The sequence below is a fragment of the Felis catus genome, chromosome A1 (genome assembly GCF_018350175.1).
Source record: "Felis catus isolate Fca126 chromosome A1, F.catus_Fca126_mat1.0, whole genome shotgun sequence".
Lineage (NCBI taxonomy): Eukaryota > Metazoa > Chordata > Mammalia > Carnivora > Felidae > Felis > Felis catus.
Window position 1 is genome coordinate 212,729,999 of NC_058368.1, and position 22,303 is coordinate 212,752,301.

The window sequence follows — 22,303 nt, forward strand, 5'->3', positions numbered from 1 at the left end:
AGTAGGCACTTAATAAATATTTGTTGAATGAATTAATTAGCCAGTTAATTAATTAAAAGTGAGAAGGCTGAAGAATCATGAAAGAGTCATGAAGAGTCATGCAAAAGCCAGATCATGAAAGGCTTTATGTGACATGCTAAGGAGCTTGGGTTTTCAACTAAGAAAGATGAAGAGCCATTAAAGGATTTCATCAAGGTAATGATATGATCTGATTCATATTCTCGACAGATTAGTTTGATAGTAGTGTAGAGGATCAATTAGAGGTAATAAATTAAAATGAATGAGATTTGTGTGTCCATCATTAAATATTTTTTGACTGTCTAATGTGTGCTAGGCACTGCTCAAACCATAAGAAGGAGAGCAGTGAACAAGAACAAAACTCCTGCCTTACAGGGTTTGCATTCTTATGAGAGACACTAAATAAAATTTATTTTGATATATCCAAGGACTAGTAGTTCACAATAGTAAAATATACTATATGTAGGAAATAATGTTTAAATTGAAAAATATTAAAGAAATAGAATTGATCCTATTTACTTGTTATTCTTTCACTAAAATGAAATGAGAAATCTAGCAATAAATGACATTTTTCCAAATTAGATAGTTCTCCTTTACTTCCCTTTCTTTTGCTTTCTTTGGAACATTTTTCATAGTTTCTACATTTGTTCTCTGAAACTTGGCAGCCTCTTTATTATCCAGATGATCTTCATGCCCTCATTTCACTTAGCCCTTTGCTATATTTCTTTTAACCCTTTCATTAGCTATTCACGGCTAGCTCTCAATTCCAAATGGGACAATTAAACCAAACAGATGCAAACAGATCCCTAAATTTGGTGAAATTAACCCACTTTTGCACAGTAGATGACTGTGTAGTTGTACCTGTTCTAGAGGTGAGATTTTTTTTTTTAATACCAGGAAAACTCCAAAGACCTTTTCTAATGTCTCAGTAGCCAGATCCTTCCAAGATGGGAGGGTTATCAGGGACCTAATGGGCTAAAAGAATGGGTCCTTTCCTAAAGAAGCCAGTTGCTTCCATGTACTCACATAATAATTTATCAGCTAGGTAACAGATGAGAAATTCAGATAAGGCATGTCCCCCTCCATAAATATTGAAAACACCTATTTACAAAATATCACCTTACCCCATCTCTCAGTTTCATTTCTCATCTTATTCTACCTTATTTGAAAACACATTCCTTTTTCTTAATTTCCAAATAAGCCTTTATTATAATTAATAGTATATTATTATAATGTTGTATATAGTTATAATGTTGTATAATGTTGTATAATAGTATATTGTTATAATGTTATGAATTCATAGTGAATATTCAGTATTTTCTTAGGAAATAACCAGGAGCATGTTCATAGTTTCCCTATTCTGAAAAAGTTGACTATGTTGTCATCAGCATCAGATTTCAGTTAGTCTCCTAAAGCACATAACTTGGTGCTAGATTCAAGATGTACAAAGACAAATGAGAAAACACCTGACTACCATGAGATCATAGTCTAAGTGGAAGATACAGACAAATAAGCACATAATTTTTAAAAGTGGGGTGAATTTTCTTTTATGTGTAGAGTACAATGAATGCAGAAAGGAAGGAATATCTTGATGCAAGAAAGGGGGAAATTCCCAAAGAATACTTTGTGGAAGAGCTACTTGAGCTGAATTATGAAGGACAAAGTGGAAATTTAGTAGGAGTTCTTTGAACTAATAATCTCTCATCTGCAAAGATTTTAGATTTCCCCAAATTGATCCCCAAAATGGGGATATAAATTTGGAAATGGTACATGCATCTCCTGGGGCTAACTTGTGACCACTTCCCCAAATTCTAGACAGTTTTTGCTCCACTTGAACTCCACTCCCCATGCTATTTATGTGATTAAGAATGAAGGATAAATGCCTTACCTATAACTCATTACAAAAGGTAAAATTTTAACTTGGCCAAATGCCCACTGATGTTGTAATGAAGTCAAAAGACATTTGGCTTCAGGATTTAATGATCTATGAAGGCCAGTAGTAAATAACTTTAGTTTTATGTCACAGTGCAACTGTGTAATACAAGCTCTATTGTTTTCAGAAAATTGACTCGCTGAGAAATTCATAAGACTCACCAAATTCCATAGTCTCCACAACCTCTCTCACTTTCTGCCCAAATAGAAGAGGGGAGCACATAGAGCCAAATCTTAGTGCAATTAGAAAACACAGTGAATCATTTTTACTTCCCCAATTCCAATTAAGAATAAAATATTTGAATGATTTAATTTCTTAGTGAAAACCTGGCCTGGTCGTGAAGCAGCACTTCCACACAATTATTATTGAACCCATCATTAGGAGTTCCTTATTTTTTGGTAATTGGAATTACATGTTAGGGAAGATAAACTAAAACCACCATGTGACCTGGTTGCTATCGCTTCTGCCTTTCTATACCTGAAAGGGACTACTTAAAGAATGCTGTGATGACAATGGCTGGAATGCTATTTACACCTTTAACCAGAGTTAATTTAGAGGCAGAACAGTAGTAAGTGAATCACATGTTTATCTTTTAGAGAAAATATGAATTCCATGTTTTCCATTTATAGAAAGGAACAAAAAAAGAAAAAAGTGCTATTACCTAGAAAAGTTTCTGCTGAGGAATGCCTAGTGATGTTATCATTGTGATACCATTTAACAAGTGGCTTAAGAAAACCTAATACTGCAGGCAGCATTGTGGAAGACCAACTATAATTATCTGCAGTTGGTTCTGGGTTATTATCTGGCTTTGGTTATCCTGGTTCCTGGATTTTCTTATTTCTCTTTCCAAATCCTACTTGGGGACCCTCTATTTTGATCAGTACTACCTTTCTAAGAGAGCTGGCAGGAAATAGTGGAGATGAAACTTACATTGCTCTATGTGTGTGTGTATGTGTGTGTGTGTGTGTGTGTGTATACATATACATGTACATATATACGCATATATACACGTATATGTATATACACAGATATACATGTGTATATACATATATGTACATATACATATATGTATATACACATAAAAATCATGGAAGATTTTTGAAGGGGAGAGCTCCAGGATAACTGTAAAGTGAAACTTGAAGATCTCTGGGGTGTTTAATAACATAACCTGTCTTTATCTCATAGCAATTTTGAGTGCACTGATTTAACTACCTTTATTTTAAGCACCTTTATTAGATCCTCCAAGCAAATTCCATAAATATAGACTTTTTCTAAGTGCTAAGGATTAACCAATGATGAACAGTTGATCACTGCTCCAACCTATATTTGTTTTTCCTTGATGTCATCTCTATTGGATTCTTCCAAAATCAAGCTTCCAACTTGAGGGCATACATGGTGCAAACCGGCAAGGAAAAGAACAAGATTCTGTGCTGTAAAATTAATTTTTTCAGTGTGATCACCGAGGTGTTTGACTTGTTTTCTGGCCTCTTTGAGAGCTTTTGTTCCTGGATTCTTAGCTGGCTTCCTCCTCCCAGTGACAGTGTATGGCTTTGTTTCTCCTTAATCTTCATAATCAACACCTCCATTTGTGATGGCAAAGTACATTCATCAACACTGTTGTGTGGAGCACTTTCTTATGTGGAGAAATCAAAGGAAAGGTAAACAGATGTCCCGCTGGATCCCATATTCAGAGCTTATTGGTGACCCACGGAGAGAACACACTGTGACTTTCTTTTTGAAGTGTCAACACCTTATACATATCAGAATAGGATTTTATCTCTATGTCCAATCCAATATAAAATTATCTCATAGAAGGGAGATACTGTTCTTCCAGATGGATTAGAAACTGGATAGGATAAGCTGTGACTGCCTCCACACCACTAGACCTGATATTGCCTCCCTTTTGTATCATTCTGAATCATGACCAAATTCAGTTAATGTAACTGGGATTCTTTTACATCTCTTTCCTTGAAAACGGAAAAATAAGGGGTGCCTGGCTGGCTCAGTTGAAAGAGCATGAGACTCTTGATCTCAGGGTCATGAGTTCAAGTACCACATTGGGTGTAGAGATTACTAAAAAAAATAAATAAGTAAACTTTAAAAAAAAGTAGATGAAAACAAGGAAAAAAAGTTTTACAATCTTACTTGAAGTGAAATTTCAATGTAAATGTTCAGCCATATGAAATGGTTCTGAATTTTCCAATTTGACATTAATATAGACTTAGGCCAGTATTTTACTTTTTTTTTCCCCCTTCCAAATATCCTATTATTAACAAAGCAAAGAAAAAAATGAGATTCTTATCAGTATATGTTGTCATGTGTTGAAGGGGCCAGGTAAAATGTACTATGGCCTGAATTGTTTCCTCTCAAAATTCATATGTTGAATCCCTAACCTCCATTGTGACTGTATTTGGAGATCAGGCCTTAAAGGAGGTAATTAAGGTTACATGAGGTTATAAGGCTGGGGCTAAACCAATATGACTGGTGTCCTTGTAAGAGAGATACCAAGGATGCATACACACAGAGGAAAGGCTATGTGAGAAGGCAAAAAGTGCTATCTGCAAGCTAAGAAGAGAGGTCTCAGGAGAAACATGTTAGCAACTTGATCTTGGACTTCCTTCTCAAAAACTGTGAGAAAATAAATTTCTGTTGTTTAAGACACCCAGCCTGTGGTATTTTGTTATGGCAGCCCCAGAAGACTTAATGGAGAAAAGTGAGGAAGTCAAGCCTTCAAGATTTGAAACAAATTTATTTTTTGTGGAATCTGTGGATTTAATTGGGTTGTTTTGGACAAAACTGATTTATTCATTTCATTAAAATAAAAATATCCTAGCACCAATAAGACAGCACAACTTTGTGTTCTCCAAGAGTTCAAATAAAAAATTGCCTGATTAGTGGGGTAATGTTTAAAAATTTTTTTTTTGTTTTCTTAAGGAGGGGTGGGTAGAGGGAGAGAGAGAATCTTAAGTAGGTCCTACACTAGAATGGAGTCTGACTCGGGGCTCAACCCATGATTCTGGGATCATGACCTGAGCCAAAATCAAGAGTCAGATGCTCAATCAACTGAGCCACCCGGCACGCCTAAAATAATAATATCATAGCACTAAGACAGCACAACTCTGTGTTCTCCAAGAGTTCAAATAAAAAATTACCTTCATAGTTGGATAATTCTTGATGCATTCAACACTGTTCTAGGAACCTAGTGGAATGTTTGGCATGATGATTTCAACTAGAAACATCTAAAGAAAGAAACTTACTAATATCATAACTGTGGTTGTATTATGTTCACTGTTTGTTCCATAGGCTATATAGTTTTCTCCTGCCTATCCATATCTCCAAATTTGTTTTCAGTGTGCTAGTGTGTCTTTTATAATGGAAAAGTAAAACATAATTGACTTGAAAACATTACATGTATGTATATGTAATTTTATATATGTAATGTTTCAACTAATTACATTTTTCATATTTTATATATTTATATTGTAGATATAGATAGAAACATTATGTTGTAATGCCATCCACAGTTTATCCAGAGTGTCAGGAATATTTAATTTGGGAAGGCTTGTGAGAGAAGAAAAAAACAATTGTGGAAGCAGTGGCATGAGAAAAGACGTGTAAGAAACAGAATAGGACATGCTTTGACAAAAGTACAGTTTTTTGTGCCACTAATGTGATGAGGATACATGTATTATGTGTATTAAGGCTGGATAGACTAGAAACTGCTGACTAAAAATCCTAACTGCCATGTTAAGGACTATAGACTTTATTCAGCAGCAGTGAAATAACATGGGTGGTGTTGTGAAGGTTCAGAGCAAAGAGACTGGATCTTGGGAGACAGGTTAAGAAGCTATGAATTAGTCCTTGAGAAAGATGCTATAGGTCTTGAGGAAAATAGCAGAGGGGATAGAGAAAAGAGGATGGAAAAAAAATGACATTGTATAAGGGGAATGGGTAGGACTTAGGGATAGATTGGACATGATGAAGAAAGAAAAGTACAAAGTCATGATACTGCAAAGTTCCCAGTTTGGAAGATTGTAAGAATAGTAGCTCTATGATCCAGTGTAGGGGACCCTGGAGGAAGAACAGTTAAGTTTTGGTTAGGACAAATGATGAATTAATGTTTATCTCTATGAAAATGTCCAAATGCTATTTGAAAACACAGAGAGGGAGCTTAGGCGCAAACTAGAACCAAGAGAATGCTTCTTCTTTCTAGGAGTGAAAGTGTGAACATATCATAAGAAAGAATCAAGGATGAGCTTTTGAGAAGCCTCCCAGTTATGGGGCTGGATGTAGAGGGAAAAAAAGCAGCCATGGGGGGATAAAAAGCAGAATGCAGCTAGAAGGAAGAAGGTCCAAGAGAATATGATGATACAGCAGGTGTTAATAAAGGCTTTTGGTATGCTTGCCATAGCATGAACATACTCGCTGCTTTGGCCTGACTGAATAAACAGGCTTCAGTAACCAGGGAAACCATTTTACTCCCAGAATCAACAATGGGATGGTGCCTTGTTGTCTAGGATAAGATGGGGTTAGCTATTCATCCTAAGACCCTTCCTTCCTGCTTCTTGACCTGTAACTTGGCCTCCCTTAGTTCTCTTATCTTCAACTCATAGGGAGCATACTCCAGTGAGGAGGAAACTGCATCTCTCTTCTGCAGTCACCTCCTCCTATTTCTGTCGCTTATCAGCTGTAATACTATCCCAGGTTGTGATTCCAGAGAGCAGTGGGCTTGGACATTCTCTAAGACCAGAGGTTATCCAAACAGCCAATGGCCAAAGAGTAATCCCTCACAATTAATTATAATGAAAAGCATTAACAGCTAAAATTGAGACTTCCCTGACCATTCCAGAACACAACTGTGTTGATTGATCTCACTTTAAATTCATGACTGCTAACCTCCAATGGGGAACCCTACCACACATGCCTAGCTTATTCCTGTTCTTCTAAATTATTACTAGTTCACATTTTTTTTCTACCTTCAAGTCTCCTAACCCCCAACTTTCTGTCATTCTCAGTGATGATATTTGTAGAGACAGTAGAAGCAGTCACCATCAGCTTTCCAGTATCAAATATTAAATTATAACTTCATTCAGCACCCAAACTCTGCATTTCTTCAGCTACATTGAATTTGTATAATTTCTGTATCAAAATCCAATCCCCTTCACCTGTATCCTAAACCCTCTCAACAGCTCAGTCACTTTGCTTCTGTTATTATCCCCTCTCTGCTGGAGCACTTCAATCAGCACAGAAACATGTTCTGATGTTTCACATTAACTTTTCAGAGTCTCTGCCCCACCAGTGAGAATTCTCTAAACATTTAGGTTCTTCCAACAACTCTTTCTTTGAGCCACCATCCTCTTTCTTCCTGAAAGCCCTCTTGTTCCTGCAAAGCCCTATCCTACTTGATTTTATTTGACACAGTACAAATGAAGCCACAATTGTGAATTTAGTCCTTGCTTGAGCCAATTATTCTGTCATAGCTTATGGACATTATGCACTTCCTAAATCATGCCCAGCACTCTAGATAATGCTACCAGGTAATGGAGAAACGTCAATTTTTCACTTGTTAACAACAATTTGGAACTTATTAACTAAAACCAGGTCTATATTAACATGAGTGAAGCTTGGGAAAGATGCAAAGAGATTATTGAAAATATGAGAAAATTACACCTGAAGAATAAAGTTAAAGTACTAAACCTATTAAACTGAAAAACAACTTAATAATTGTATTTGTTAAAGTAGAATTATTCAGAAGACAATGAATCCTGATTATCAATTCCATTAATAACAAAGGTAAAAATAGGTTTTAATAAAGCAGAAGAGACTTTGTTTATTAATTAGTTGTGATGGAAATGCATTACCAAATACATTTTAAAATCTCTTCACTAGAATAGATATTTTCATGTAAAATATAACTGCCTTATTTAGGAAGGATTCAAGAATAGCTATTCCTTTTTTATGTGTATTATATTCTCTTATATTTATCTTAAATCTTATATAAACCATACTGTTTATTTATTTATTTATTTATTTATTTATTTATTTATTTATTTTAATATAATTTATTGTCAAATTGGCTTACATACAACACCCAGTGTTCATCCCCACAAGTACCCTCCTCAATGCCCATCACCCATTTTCCCTCTCCCCCACTCCACCCCCCCATCCACCCTCAGTTTGTTCTCTGTATTTAAGAGTCTCTTGTGGTTTGCCTCCCTCCCTCTCTGTTTCTAACTATTTTTTTTCCCTTCCCTTCCACCATGGTCTTCTGTTAAGTTTCTCAAGATCCACTTATAAGGTGGATATCCGTCCAGATATGTCAGATATGATATCTGTCCTTCTCTGACTGACACTCAGTATAATACCTTCCAGTTCCATCCACGTTGCTGCAAATGGTATGATTTAATTCCTTCTCATTGCCAAGTAGTATTCCATTGTGTATATAAACCACATCTTCTTTATCCATTCATCAGCTGGTGCCACAAGAATGGCTATTCTTAAAGTCAGTTGAAAGTAATAAATTACCTCCACCAGACTCTCCTTTACTGAAATTACTCTTCTACTAATTCTGAAATGTTTTGTACTTCCATGTCATGGTTATTTTTTCCTTAGTCAAATAAAAATTTATGTTTCCCCAAGCTGTGATGAAGAGTTTCAGAAACCTGGTACCAGAAATGCAATAAAAGTACTTCCACTTTGCAAACCTCTCCAAGTTCTTTACTCACTCACCTGAGCAAAACCTTCTGTAAATGGTGTAACATGTACCACAAAGCCCTCTTGGGGTTTTTTTGCCTCTTTGGTTACTGTGTCTTTTCTTTTATGAGACAATGTGGTAAACACCATCAAGATATAACTATTTTTAATATTTAAAAAACTATGCATGATCTTCAGATTGGTAACCAGTAAAGAAATTAAGTCAGTAATCAAAAAACTCCCAACAAACAAAAGTCCAGGGCCAGATGGCTTCACAGGTGACATTTAAAGAAGAACTAATAACTATTCTTTTCAAACTATTCCAAAAAGTAGAAAAATAGAGAAAATGTTCTAAAAAGTAGAAAAGGAAAGAAAACTTCCAAACTCATTCTATGAGGCCAGCATTATCCTGATACCAAAACCAGATAAAGACATGACTAAAAAGAGAACTACAGGCCAATATCCTTGATGAACATAGATACAAAAAACTTCAACAAAGTACTAACAAATTGGACACAACAATACATTAAAAAAATCATTCACCATTATCAAGTGGGATTTATTCCTGGGTTGCAAGGGTGGTTCAGTATTTGCAAACCATTTGATCATTTAAATAGATGCAGAAAAAAGCATTTGACAAAATACAACATCCATTCATGTTGAAAACCCTCATCAAAGTAGGCTTAGAGGGAAGATGCCTCAACATAATAGAGGCCATATATGTAAAACCCACAGCTCATTTCATCCTCAATGGGGAAGAACTGAGAATTTTTCCTCTGCAGTCAGAAACAGAACAGGGATGCCACTCTCACCTACTGTCATTTACACAGTACTGGAAGCCCTAACTACAGCAATCAGACAACAGAAGAAATAAAATGCATCCAATTTAGTAAGGAGGAAGTCAAACTTTCACTATTCCCAGACAACAGAATACTCTGTATAGAAAACCTGAAAGACCCCACCGAAAAACTTCTAAAACCGTGCGCAAATTCAGTAAACTTGCAGGATACAAAACCAACATACATAAATCTGTTGCATTTCTATATACCAGCAATGAAGCAGCATAAAAAGAAATTAAGAAACAATCCCATTTACAATTGCACCAAAAATAATAAGATACCTCAGAATAATCCTAACCAAAAGGAGAAAGACCTGTACTCTGAAAACTATAAAACACTGATGTAAGAAATTGAAGACAAAAGAAATGGAGACACATTCCATGCTCATGGATTAGAAGAACAAATATCATTAAAATGTGTATACTACCCAAAACAATCTATACATTTAATGCAATCCCTATCAAAATACCAATAGCAATTTTCACAGAACTGAAACAAACAATTCTAAAATTTGTATGGAACCACAAAGACCCCAAATAGCCAAAACAACATTGAAGAAGAAAAGCAAAACTAGAGGCATCACAATTCTGGACTTCAAGTTCTATTGCAAAGCTATAGTGATCAAAACAGTATGGTACTGGCACAAAAATAGACACATAGATCAATGGAACAGAATAGAAAACCCACAAATAAACCCACACCTAAATGATCAATTAATCTTTGACAAAACAGGAAGGAATATCCAATGAGAACAAGACAGTCTCTTCAATAAATGGTATTGGGAAAACTGGATAGCCACATGCAAAAGAATGAAACTGGACCACTTTCTTCTACCATACACAAAAACAAATTCAAAATGGATTAAACACCTACATGTGAACCACAAAATCCTATAAAAGAACCAGGTAGTAATTTCTTTGACATTGGCTGAAGCAACTTTTTTCTAGATATGTCTCCTGAGGCAAGGGAAACAAAAATAAAAATAACCTATTTGGACCACATCAAAATAAAAAACTTCTGCACAGCAGAGGAAACAATCAATAAAACTAAAAGGCAACCTATAGAAAGGGAGAAGATATTTGCAAATGAATTATCTGATAAAAGGTTAGTAGCCAAAATATATAAAGAACTTATAAAACTCAACACCTGAAAAACAAATAATCCAATTTAAAAACAGGCACAAGACATTAACAGACGTTTCTCCAAAAGAAGACATCCAGATGATCAACAGACACATGAAAAGATGTTCATCATCACTTACCATCAAGGAAATGCAAATCAAAACTACAGTGAGATATCACCTCACACCTATCAGAATGGCTAAAATCAACAACACAAGAAAAAACAGGTGTTGGGGAGGATGTGGAGAAAAAGGAAGCCTCATGCACTGTTGGTGGGAATGGGAATGGTACAGCCACTATGGAAAACAATATGGAGGTTCCTTAAAAAGTTAAACATATAACTACCCTATGATCCAGCAATTGCACTACTGGGTATTTACCCAAAGAATACAAGAACACTAATTCAAAAGGTTACGTGCACCCCTATGTTTATTGTAGCATTATTTATAATAGCCAAGATATGGAAGCAGCCCAAGTGTCCATTGATTGATGAATGGGTAAAGAAATGGTATATATATACAATGGAATATTAATCAGCCATAATAAAGAATGAAGTCTTGCCATTTGCAATACATGAATGGAACTGGAGAGTATAATGCTAAGCAAAATAAGGCAGAGAAAGACATATACTATATGGTTTCACTCATATGTGAAATTTAAGAAGCAAAACAAATGAGCAAATGGGAAAAAGATAAAGAGACAAATCAAGAAACAGACTCTTAATTATAGAGAACAAACTGATGGTTACCAGATGGGAGGTAGGTGGAGAAATGGGTTAAATAGGTGATGAGGATTAAAGAGTGCACCTGCCGTGATGAGCACCGGTGTTGTATGGAAGGGTGGGGGGGTTGGGGGGAGGGTCACTGTATTGTACACCTGAAACTAATATAATACTGAGTGGTAACTAACTGGAGGAAAAAAACAACTATGTGTGTTCTTGTGTTAATTGTACAAATACTACAAAATGGTATTAAGTACTGCATAGTGTAAATCTTCTACTCATAATAGATTTTATTGTACAATAGTCATGTATGTGAAGCATACAGTTGGCCCTCAGCCTGTACCCTATTTTTGTTCTTAGGTCCCAGGAATCCAGGTATGATGTTCTATTTCCATAGATATGAAGACATGGACTTTGGAGGGAACTTTGATTATGTTTCTGTCATGCTTGTGTTTCTGTTTGTGTTTCTGTCACGTAGAGGATTTGAGCCTCTATGCTATACGATGTATATGATTATTTTTTATATGACAAATATGGTAAAAGTGAATACCTAAGACACACTAACCATGAAAAATCAGAGCACACTATGAACCACAGAAGAAACTCAATAAATCATCTATGTAATGTAAGCAAAAAAAGCCACATTCACACGAAATATCCAAATAATTCCAACTTTGGATCCTTATTTATCTAGATTATGGCATTTCTACATAGTGTCTTATAGATCCAAATAATGCCTTCAGTAGTGGAAATTTTTCATCCTTTCAGGGTGATTTTTTAAAACTTTTGTAAACAATTAGTAGTTATTTGGAGAGAAATATAAGTAAAACACCTTAGTAAATTCTGTTTCACATTTCTGAAGCCAAATTAAGTTATAACCTAAAAGTTAAAATATTGTCTGTCTGGCTCATGGCTGTCCCTGGAGGTAACTGAATGATGAACACTATACTGGAATAAGTAAACAAACCGTAAGGGTGAATTTGAAGGACAATACTATTGATGTGTTTAAGGGGTTTTTTTTTTGTCCTAGAGTTTTTTAAGTCATTTCTCTTCAGTCATGCCTCTTTTTTTTCCTAAGTTTATTTATTTATTTTTGAGAGAGAGAGAGAAAGAGAAAGAACACAAGTGGAGGAAGGGGCAGAAAGAGAGAGACACACAGAATCCAAAGCAGGCTCCAGGCTCCGAGCTGAGTCCGCAGAGAGCCTGATGCAGGGCTTGAACCCACGAACTGGGAGATCATGACCTGAAGTCAGATGCTCAACCAACTGAGCCACCCAGGCACCCCTGTCATACCTCTTTTTAACAAAAAAGTAGATCCAAATGTTTTCTTGAGAATTTCTCTGGCATTTCCTACGATTGCTTCCAGCCTTGTGTATGGTAGCATCACAAAGCCACAGTTAGATATTATTCTGTGAGCAGGAAGGGAAAGTAGGACTCTCCTGGTCTCAGCTTGCCCAACAGCTCTCAGGTATATTATCCTTTGCCCCAACTGCCCCTCAGTATGCCATTCTCATGCCATCCTTGTCATCAGGTGAAATATTCAAGCCACACAGCCAAAGAAGTTAAGGAGAGGAGTCCAATTGGAGCATCTTTAAAAGCAATGGTAAAGTTAAGTCTTGAGCAGTGATGATATCATTCTGAAAATGGTTTTATTTCCAAATTTACTGGAATCTTCAAAAGACAGAAGTAGACATATTAATAATGTCTTATGAGAACATTAAGCTTTGTTTTAGGAGATACTACCAGTGTTCTGCCTACCGTTTGCGTGACCCTCCCCTGACCTCTGTATGTTCTAGCTTCTAAAAGCTCACACCAGCAACTTTGTTTGGGAGACTACTAGACTATTACTGAGCTTTTGCCCATACAGGCAGGGAGCCAGAAGTCCCTCAGAGAGCCCTCAGCCAGTAACTGTTGCCAGAGTACTGAAGGCACAGCTTACTTGCCCAAGAGTCTTGGGAGCCAAGGAATTCTACTACTCTTTGTCACTCATCAATCCAAAACTAATGACCTTAAATAGCTTGCAAAAATATTAATAATTATTATCTATACTCTGTTATGTAAAATTTTACTCACATTAATTCATGTGAATGCATTTAGTCAAAAACTTATTTTGAGGAATCTCTATGAACAGAATACTGTGCTTATATTTAGATTCTATAAAGGATAGGTGAATCTATACCCTGAGGTATAGACTGTTACCAGTATGTTTTGTTTGTTCGTTTCTAGTTGATAAGAAGAGTGGCTCATTTCTACAAAGCTCATTCAAACTTACAGTCTCTTAAAATGTATCTCTATGGAGAATTCTAGATGGCAACTGGAAATTCAAGGCCAAGAGTTTGGTTATAGCTAGAGACTAGGCCATGGTTTATTCTAGAAGTCAAAATGTGAACAGATCATAGGAGGGGGTGAGGAGGGGGTGTTAGAAAAGGCTCTCAGGGGGCTGGAGGTAGAAGATTAGCCTTAGATTAAAACAGAGTAGGTAGGATAACCTATTACCTAGGAGAAGGTACTGTCACAGAAGATGGAAAGAATTGTTTTGAGAACAATGCATCAAAAGGGCTTGTTTCTTCATGAACAAATACAGTGTTGTCCTGCCTCCCTCCCATTGCTAGGGCTGCTGCACATATTGCCCCCATTGCTGCTTCATCTTCCAGGGGACTTTTCATGTTCCCGATTTTATCCTTGTACCCAACACTATGTTTACATGACATTGTATGTGATAGTAGAAAGCATTATTATCACCTTTTTCTGATTAGTTTAACAGACAGTCTTCTCTTGTAAATGTTATCACAAGCCCTATGGAGTGATAGATATGTAACACCTCATGGCTCTCTCCTTCCCCTCTACTTTGGCTAGTTGGTTCTTGATATTTGCATGCCTAGCAGCAGTATCCATTGTAGCAGCCAGAGAATACACAAGTTAAAAGAAAACAAAATCAACTTTAGAAAGAAGCAGGCACTTGATATAAATAAAAAATGTACTCAAAGTCTATTTTCCACTGTTGATTTGCACCAAATGGACAGGAACATTTTCAGGTACAGTTCTCTCTGTGCTGCTATATTCCAGTCCTGTTGTTACCCTTAAAAATGTTCACATTTGCAAGTTGCAACGGATACCATCAGATCTAATTCCTCCTGGGGCCCAAAGATACTCTTCTTTTTCATCTTTTATTTTGATCATGGAGGTATTTTCACAGAGTTTATCCTCAATGATAAATTACATTCCGATTCTTTGAGTCAGAGCAATGTTTTAACATGCACATCAACATTGGGGTTGCTGGCAGCAATTTCTTACTCGACACATCTACAAAGGCAAGGGAATTAAAAGCAAAGATGAACTATTGGGACCTCATCAAGATAAAAAGCTTCTGCACTGCAAAGGAAACAATCAACAAAACTAAAAGGCAACTGATGGAATGGGAAAAAATATTTGCAAATGACATATCGGATAAAGGGCCAGTATCCAAAATCTATAAAGAACTCACCAAACTCCACACCTGAAAAACAAATAACCCAGTGAGAAATGGGCAGAAGACATGAATAGACACTTTTCTAAAGAAGACATCCAGATGGCCAACAGACACATGAAAAGATGCTCAACATCATTCCTCATCAGGAAAATATAAATCAAAACCACAGTGAGATACCACCTCATGCCAGTCAGAGTGGCTAAAATGAACAAATCAGGAGACTATAGATGCTGGAGAGGATGTGGAGAAATGGGAACCCTCTTGCATTGTTGGTGGGAATGCAAACTAGTGCAGCCGCTCTGGAAAACAGTGTGGAGGTTCCTCAAAAAATTAAAAAATAGATCTATCCTATGACCCAGCAGTAGCACTGCTAGGAATTTACCCAAGGGATACGAGAGTGCTGATGCATAGGGGCACTTGTACCCCAATGTTTATAGCAGCACTTTCAACAATAGCCAAATTATGGAAAGAGCCTAAATGTCCATCGACTGACAAATGGAAAGATGTGATTTATATATACAGTGGAATACTACTTGGCAATGAGAAAGAACGAAATCTGGCCATTTGTAGCAATGTGGATGGAACTGGAGAGTGTTGTGCTAAGTGAAATAAGTCAGGCAGAGAAAGACAGATACCATGTTTTCACTCATATGTAGATCCTGAGAAACTTAACAGAAGACCAGGGGGGAGGGGAAGGGGGAAAAAGTTACAGAGAGGGAAGGAGGCAGACCATAAGAGACTCTAAAATGCTGAGAAAAAACTGAGGGTTGATGGGGGGTGGGGGAGAGGGGAAAGTGGGTGATGAGCACTGAGGAGGGCACCTGTTGGGATGAGCACTGGGTGTTGTATGGAAACCAACTTGACAATAAATTATATATTTTAAAAAATCGGGGTTTTTTTTTTTTTACCAGTTTTGCCTGGAGATGGGAAATTTTTAAAGATTAATTTAAAACATCTCAAAACCACATGAACATGGGACAATAAAGACTATTAATGATTAAAAAGTGGTTTTCTGGACTTTGAAGAATTCTCACCCATGAGAGCCACTTGATATTTTCACTTCACAAGAAGAAACAAGCCTAAGCACAAAGATTTAAATTAGAAAGAAGAACGTACTGACAGTGAAGACTGATATATGGTATACATTAGAAGTGGTTCTGAAAGCTAAGGGCAGCCACTGTGGAAAACAGTATGGAGGCTCCTCAAAAAGTTAAAAATAGGACTACCCTACCATCCAGCAATCACACTACTAGGTATTTACCCAAAGAATACAAGAACACTAATTCAAAGGGATACATGCACCCTGATGTTTATAGCAGCATTATTTACAAATAGCCAAATTATGGGAACAGCCTATGCTGCCATCAAGTGGTGAATGGGTAAAGAAAATGTGGTATGTGTATATACAATAGGAATATTACTCAGTCATAAAAAATGAATGAAATCTGGCCATCTACAATGATGTGGATGGAATTAGAGAGTATAGTCTTAAGTGAAATAAGTCAGGCAGAAAAAGACAAATACCATATGATTTCGTTCATATGTGGAAACAAAACAAACAAGCAAAGTATAAAAAGAGAGACAAAAAAAGAAACAGACTCTTAATTATAAAGAACAAACTGATGGTTACCAGAGAGGAGGTGGGTAGAGGGATTGGGTGAAATAGGTGATGGGGATTATGGAGAGCACTTGCAATGAGTATCACGTGTTGTGTGGATGTGTTGAATCACTATATTGTACACCTGAAATTAATGTTACACTGTATATTAACTAGAATTTAAATGAAAACTTAAGAAAAAGCTAGGTGTAGAATCTTCATCTAGGAAGATGTTAGAAATTGAACAGATTTGCACCAGTCTGCGAAAGTTTGGCATATTAGAGTAATGGCAATGGAATGTGTATGGAAGTGATATGACATTTCCAGGCCAGGCTCATGAAATCCTTCCACATCTTCCAGTAAATGGAAAGGATTTCAAGGTCTCTGAGAAAGTTGAGACCACAAGATGGAAAAATACTGAAGCTTAAATGATATATGGAAGGTGACCAAACCAGAACATCTGTCTGAATTCTATGGGTTTGGTAATAACTTTTAGTTATATTAAGCCATGAGATTTTCAAAGTGTTGTTGTTGTTGTTGTTGTTGCTGTTGTTGTTGTTGCAGCTAATATAAACTTACCCTAACTAATACACTGACATTGTTATTTTTTTTAAGCTTTCTTTGTTGGTGTTATGTATGTCTAGCCTGAGTTAGAAGGTGTATTACTTTTCTGTGGATGCTGTAACAGATTACCACAAACTTAGTGGCCTAAAACAGTACAAATTTATTATCTTACAGTTTCGCAGGTCAGAAATCCAACCTGTGTCTCACTAGGCTAAAATTAAGGTGTTGACACAGCTCTATTCCTTTATGGAGGCTCTAGAGGAGAATCTGTTTTCTTACCTTTTGCAGCTTCTAGAAACTGCCCACATTCCTTGGCTTGTTGCCCCCTTCCATCTTCAAAGCCAATAATGACAGTCCAGACTTTTCCACATCATGTTATTCTGACACTGACTTTTCTGCCTTCCTCATGCACATATAAGATCCCTTATGATTACAGTGGGCTCACCTGGATAATTCTAGATAATCTCCCTATTTTAAGGCCAGCTGATTAGCAATCTCAAATCCATCTGAAACCATAATTCCCCCTTGCCATGGAACCCAACAGGTTGCAGGTATTAGGATATAGATACTAATGGAGGACAGGGGGACATTATTCTCCCTACCACTGAAGGGTACCTAAAACATTGCTTATTAAGGTAAAATTTAGCCTTAAATTAAGCATGAACTTCCTCACCCAGATTAGCCATACTCTGATATCTCTCAGGGTAAAAACCAGTATGTCCTATAAATACCAAATGACACTTGCTATTAACTGTCTTTTAAAATAATTAAAAGTGTATTTACCTAACAATTTAGTCATTATTTAATTTGTACATTCTTTAGAGTTCCATATTTTTCCAAGATAGAATTTGACCACATTTGAACCACATTTCACATCTCATCTAAGGGGGAAAAAATTGAAAAAGTAATGCTGTAAACATCTTTACATCAGGTAAACGTTATTCAGAGGATCTATCTTTGCATTTTTTTCAGGATTCTCAACTAGAAAGAACTACCTCTGTGTGTGTATATTCATATTCACAGTCATACATGTGCATGCATTCATATATGAGAAACAAATTCTCCCCCTCCAGAAAGCAGAGGTCAGGGCAAAAGAGGGAGAGAGACTTGGACTGAAGTTATAATGAGAAAAGACACTAAAAATAACATTGTGGCTTTTGTGGGATCCCATATTTATCTTTTCAGATGCTTCCAGAGCAAACATAGTCCATTTATAAATGAAAGGAGGATTTTGCTGTCAACCTAGAAGCTCCACCTGAGATCTGGGAAGGAAAAGCCCCACCCTCACTCTTTTAGTCTCTTACCTCATGACCTGAGGCAAATACCACCACCACCACCGCAGCCCTCTGAAAAATGTAGGTGTAGGCAGCTATGCTCACCTTTGCAGTACAGAAAAGGAAAGCGGCTAGTATTTAAATCTACTCAAGAAATATGGTTTCAATATGGCCATTTTTCCAACCTCAACAATTATATCTGAAATGAGATTCAACTTCAATTAAATATCATATTTTCATGTATTCTAGTCTTAGGATAGGGTACAGAGATCCTGCCTATGTGGCTCAAAAGTGACCTGGTTACCATAGCAGAGATGAAAAGGGAAAGTGAATAGTTAGCAAGGAGATGTGCCTCCTTCCCACTAACCACCATTCTCCTGAGGGGTCAAGAATACGGTGCAAGGAACAGGAGGTTAATAATGAGTAAGAAGAGCATTTGAATTCTGACTTCACCCTACTTAGTGTCTGACCACAAACAAATTCCACAAATCTTCTGGTCTTGCATTTTTTTTCTTCTTTAAAGATGTAATAATCATTCCTACCTTCAAAGAAAGCTCTTGTGATAATTAAATAAGAATATGTTTGGGGAGATTCTAATAGATCACTTGGCCTGTGGATATTTAAGAACATTTGAGTACATTTTTACAGCTGTTTTGACAGTCCTGAACCTACCTGCCCTCAAATCTATTCATCACCCTTCTTCTGCTCTTCCTCCGTATGTTGCAGAGGGGCTGACCCCTGTATGCTATCTTCCCCAGACTTCTATATCACCTGGCTGGGTTTCACTCATGGAAAGCACTATGGATGTTAGACAACAAGTGGTACAGGGGGAATCCAAGGTATGTTTCCCCTTCCCTACTCCCGGCCTTTAGCGGTTTTCTGGCAGCAGCTACATGTCCATGGTTCTACCTTCTAGCAGACAGGCTCACCACATTGCCCTCTGGTTCAGATGATCTCAACTCTTTAGGCATTGTTAATACTATCTTCTTCCAGATTAGGGATAGTAATGGCTAACTTTTGGGTTAGCTCACCGGTGATGTCCATGTGGCTTGGTTTGACTCTCCACTTCTCCATCACTTCTGTAACTACTTCCCTGCATTAGGCTCCCTATTTTAAATATTCAAAATAGTTTCTGTTTTTCTGGTGAAATCTTGACTGATAGAATTCTTTTCCTCTTTCCTAAGCAGTGACAGTAGAGGGAGCAATATAAAGGTCAGGAAAAGAGCCTGCCTTGGAGTTACTTTATCCAAGCAAAGTCAGGACTTGCAGTCCTTATTTTGACTTGTCCATTACCTGCTCATTTTATGTGATAATTATGATCATAATTTAATGACCTGTAGAGAGGGGAAGTACCAAGAATCACCTACCACTATCTAAATGTATGGTTTCAAGAGTACCATCAAGTATAGTTGTTTGCCATCCTACACATCAGTGAGCAAGGCTTTCCAACAGATAAAATGACTAATAAACAATAGGCTAGAATTGTTGTGATGTGCAGAGGAGATAGACAAGGTTGGGAGCATGAAGTGCCTATTGAGAGACACTTGAGGGGCCTTCTATTCACTTCATTCAAGTGTCTGCCTAAATGACTCAGGAAAGCCTTCCCTGACCACCAGATCCAGACTAATGCCTTCCCTGAGCACTTGATTCAAATTACTGCCTTCTGTGACCACTTGATTTAGACCAGAGCCTTCCCTGATCACCTTATTTAAACCAGGGCCATCACCATCACCACTACTCTCTTTCCTTTTATTTCAAGGCATTTATGAATAGTGGATTTCACATTGTACATTTATTTGTTTACCATCTTTTTCCCAAGGAAACCTTGGGAGATTAACGGCTTTATTTTATTCATCATAAATGTCAAGAACCTAGCACTGGACCTGGAATATAGTAGTAACAGTAAATATGTGTTCAATGAATGAATGAATGTGAGAACACTACCCAGCCTTGTGTTTGGATATGCCTTCTCCCCACTACACATTCACTACCTCAATCAAGAGTATTCATTACCTACTTCTACCTGTAAATCCCAAACTAACAACCAGCAGGCCCTTTTTAATGCTCTGCAGAAAGCATCTAATGACTTTTTGATTCTCAAGCAGTGGTTACCACTTTCAAGGGCCTCATGATGCTGTTTACTTATCCCAGTTCACCTTGTTTTTGCTTTTTCAGTTCTTATTGGTTTTTTGCTTCCTGAATATCTCCCTGGACCTTTTCACCTATGCCTTGCCCATCTGTCTGTCTAGGTTCCTAACTAGCCTCTGTCTCAGTGTTTTAATCTGGACACAAAATCATGTATATGTCTTGGGTTCTCTCTCTTAACTTGCTGTCAACACTTAATTTAGACCCCCAATGTTTGGTTTTCCTTTCTTACATATACCCATGTTCTACACATTGCATGTTAAAATAATGGAAGGAAAGGGAAGACTGAATAAGGGGAAAATAGGAGATATCTAAAATAATACACATCTGCTTTGCCATTTTTTCTATGGTTGTACTTTACCAAGAGTACCTTAAGTTTGGATTCTTTTGAGCTGATGACTTAATATATAATCTTGGGGAAGGTTATATGACCTTGTAGTCTAGCTTGCTCCAAAGTAGCCATGATATAAAGCAAAAGCTCAATGCTAATGGTAAGCTCCACATTCAAGAGGAGCCTCTAATCCTGGACTGATAAATAATAAGTAAAATTAGCCCTGCTAATCCCTAGTTGCTGCAGGCTTTGGTGATTATCCATGCTGTTGAAGTAAACTTAAATTATTTATTTAACAGTATTTTGTGCTTAGAAACACCTTCATTAGTCTCCCTATTTTGTGAAGGTAATGTATGCATTGGTGGAATGGAAAAGGATTTGGCTTAGGAGTTAAGAAAGCTGGATTCTGGTATCAGCTCTACCACTCATTAGCTATATGACTTTGGGCATTCCATCTCTGTAGGTCTTGATGTCCTCATCTCTAAATGAAAGGTTTAGAATTAGATAATCTCTGAAATTATTTCAAGCCTTAAAATTCTGTACAAACTAGGAAATAAGTAAAAGCACTCAGATGTGTAGATTTCTTTGCCAAAACGGCACTAAAAACAGTATTTTTTTCTTAAAATTTTTATTTTATGTATTTATCTTTAATATAATTTATTGTTAAGTTAGCTAACATACAGTAGATTCCCATGATTCACCAGCACACCCACAGCCTTCCCACAGAACCAGTCTCCATGATGGATCATGTAGGGGTACCCATTGAGGGTGTAGACATGCTGGGTGAATTCCTGAATTGGATGTTTGGAGAAGACGCAGAGGCCACTGCCAATGACGCACTCCTGAAGTAGTGTGCAGCAGGGTAGCTCATCCCAACAAGTGCCTTCCTCAATGCCCATCATCCATTTTCCCTTCTGCCTTCCCCCAATCAACCCTCAGTTTGTTCTCTGTATTTAAGAGTCTTTTATAATTTGTCTCCCTCTCTGTTTGAAACTACTTTTCCCCTTCCCTTCCCCCATAGTCTTCTTTTGACTATGGTATGGTGAAAAGAACTCTGGAGTCTCAGTGTCATTATTTTTCATAATTCTTTTCAAGTTTTTTTAGCTTCCATTCCTTTACCTGTAAAATCAGGAGTTTGCGCAAGAATGTATCTAAATACTCTTCTTTTCTAAGGTCTTATAATTCTATGTTTCTATGACTACACAAAGTGTATTTCCCTAACATACTGTAAACAAATTTTCACATCTTTGAAAATCGACAACTATAAAATGGCAGTTGGAATTTGGGTGAGAGTGGTATAAAACCCTTTCACCTTGATAAGAGCTTTCTACCTAGTAAATTTCATGAGGATAAAAACATTACTTCATTATTCATAATATGGATGGATGGATAGATAGATAGATAGATAGATAGATAGATAGATAGATAGATATAAAAAAAGGAGATAGGGATTTTATAATAGGGGCACCAGAAAAAAGAAGGAGTAGCTAACATGAATATGTGGTTTAATGTGATTACTAGTTTTAGGCCATAAGCCAGATTTCATCTTTGATAAAAAGTAATTCCAATGGATCCAATCTTTGTTTTATTTCTCACAT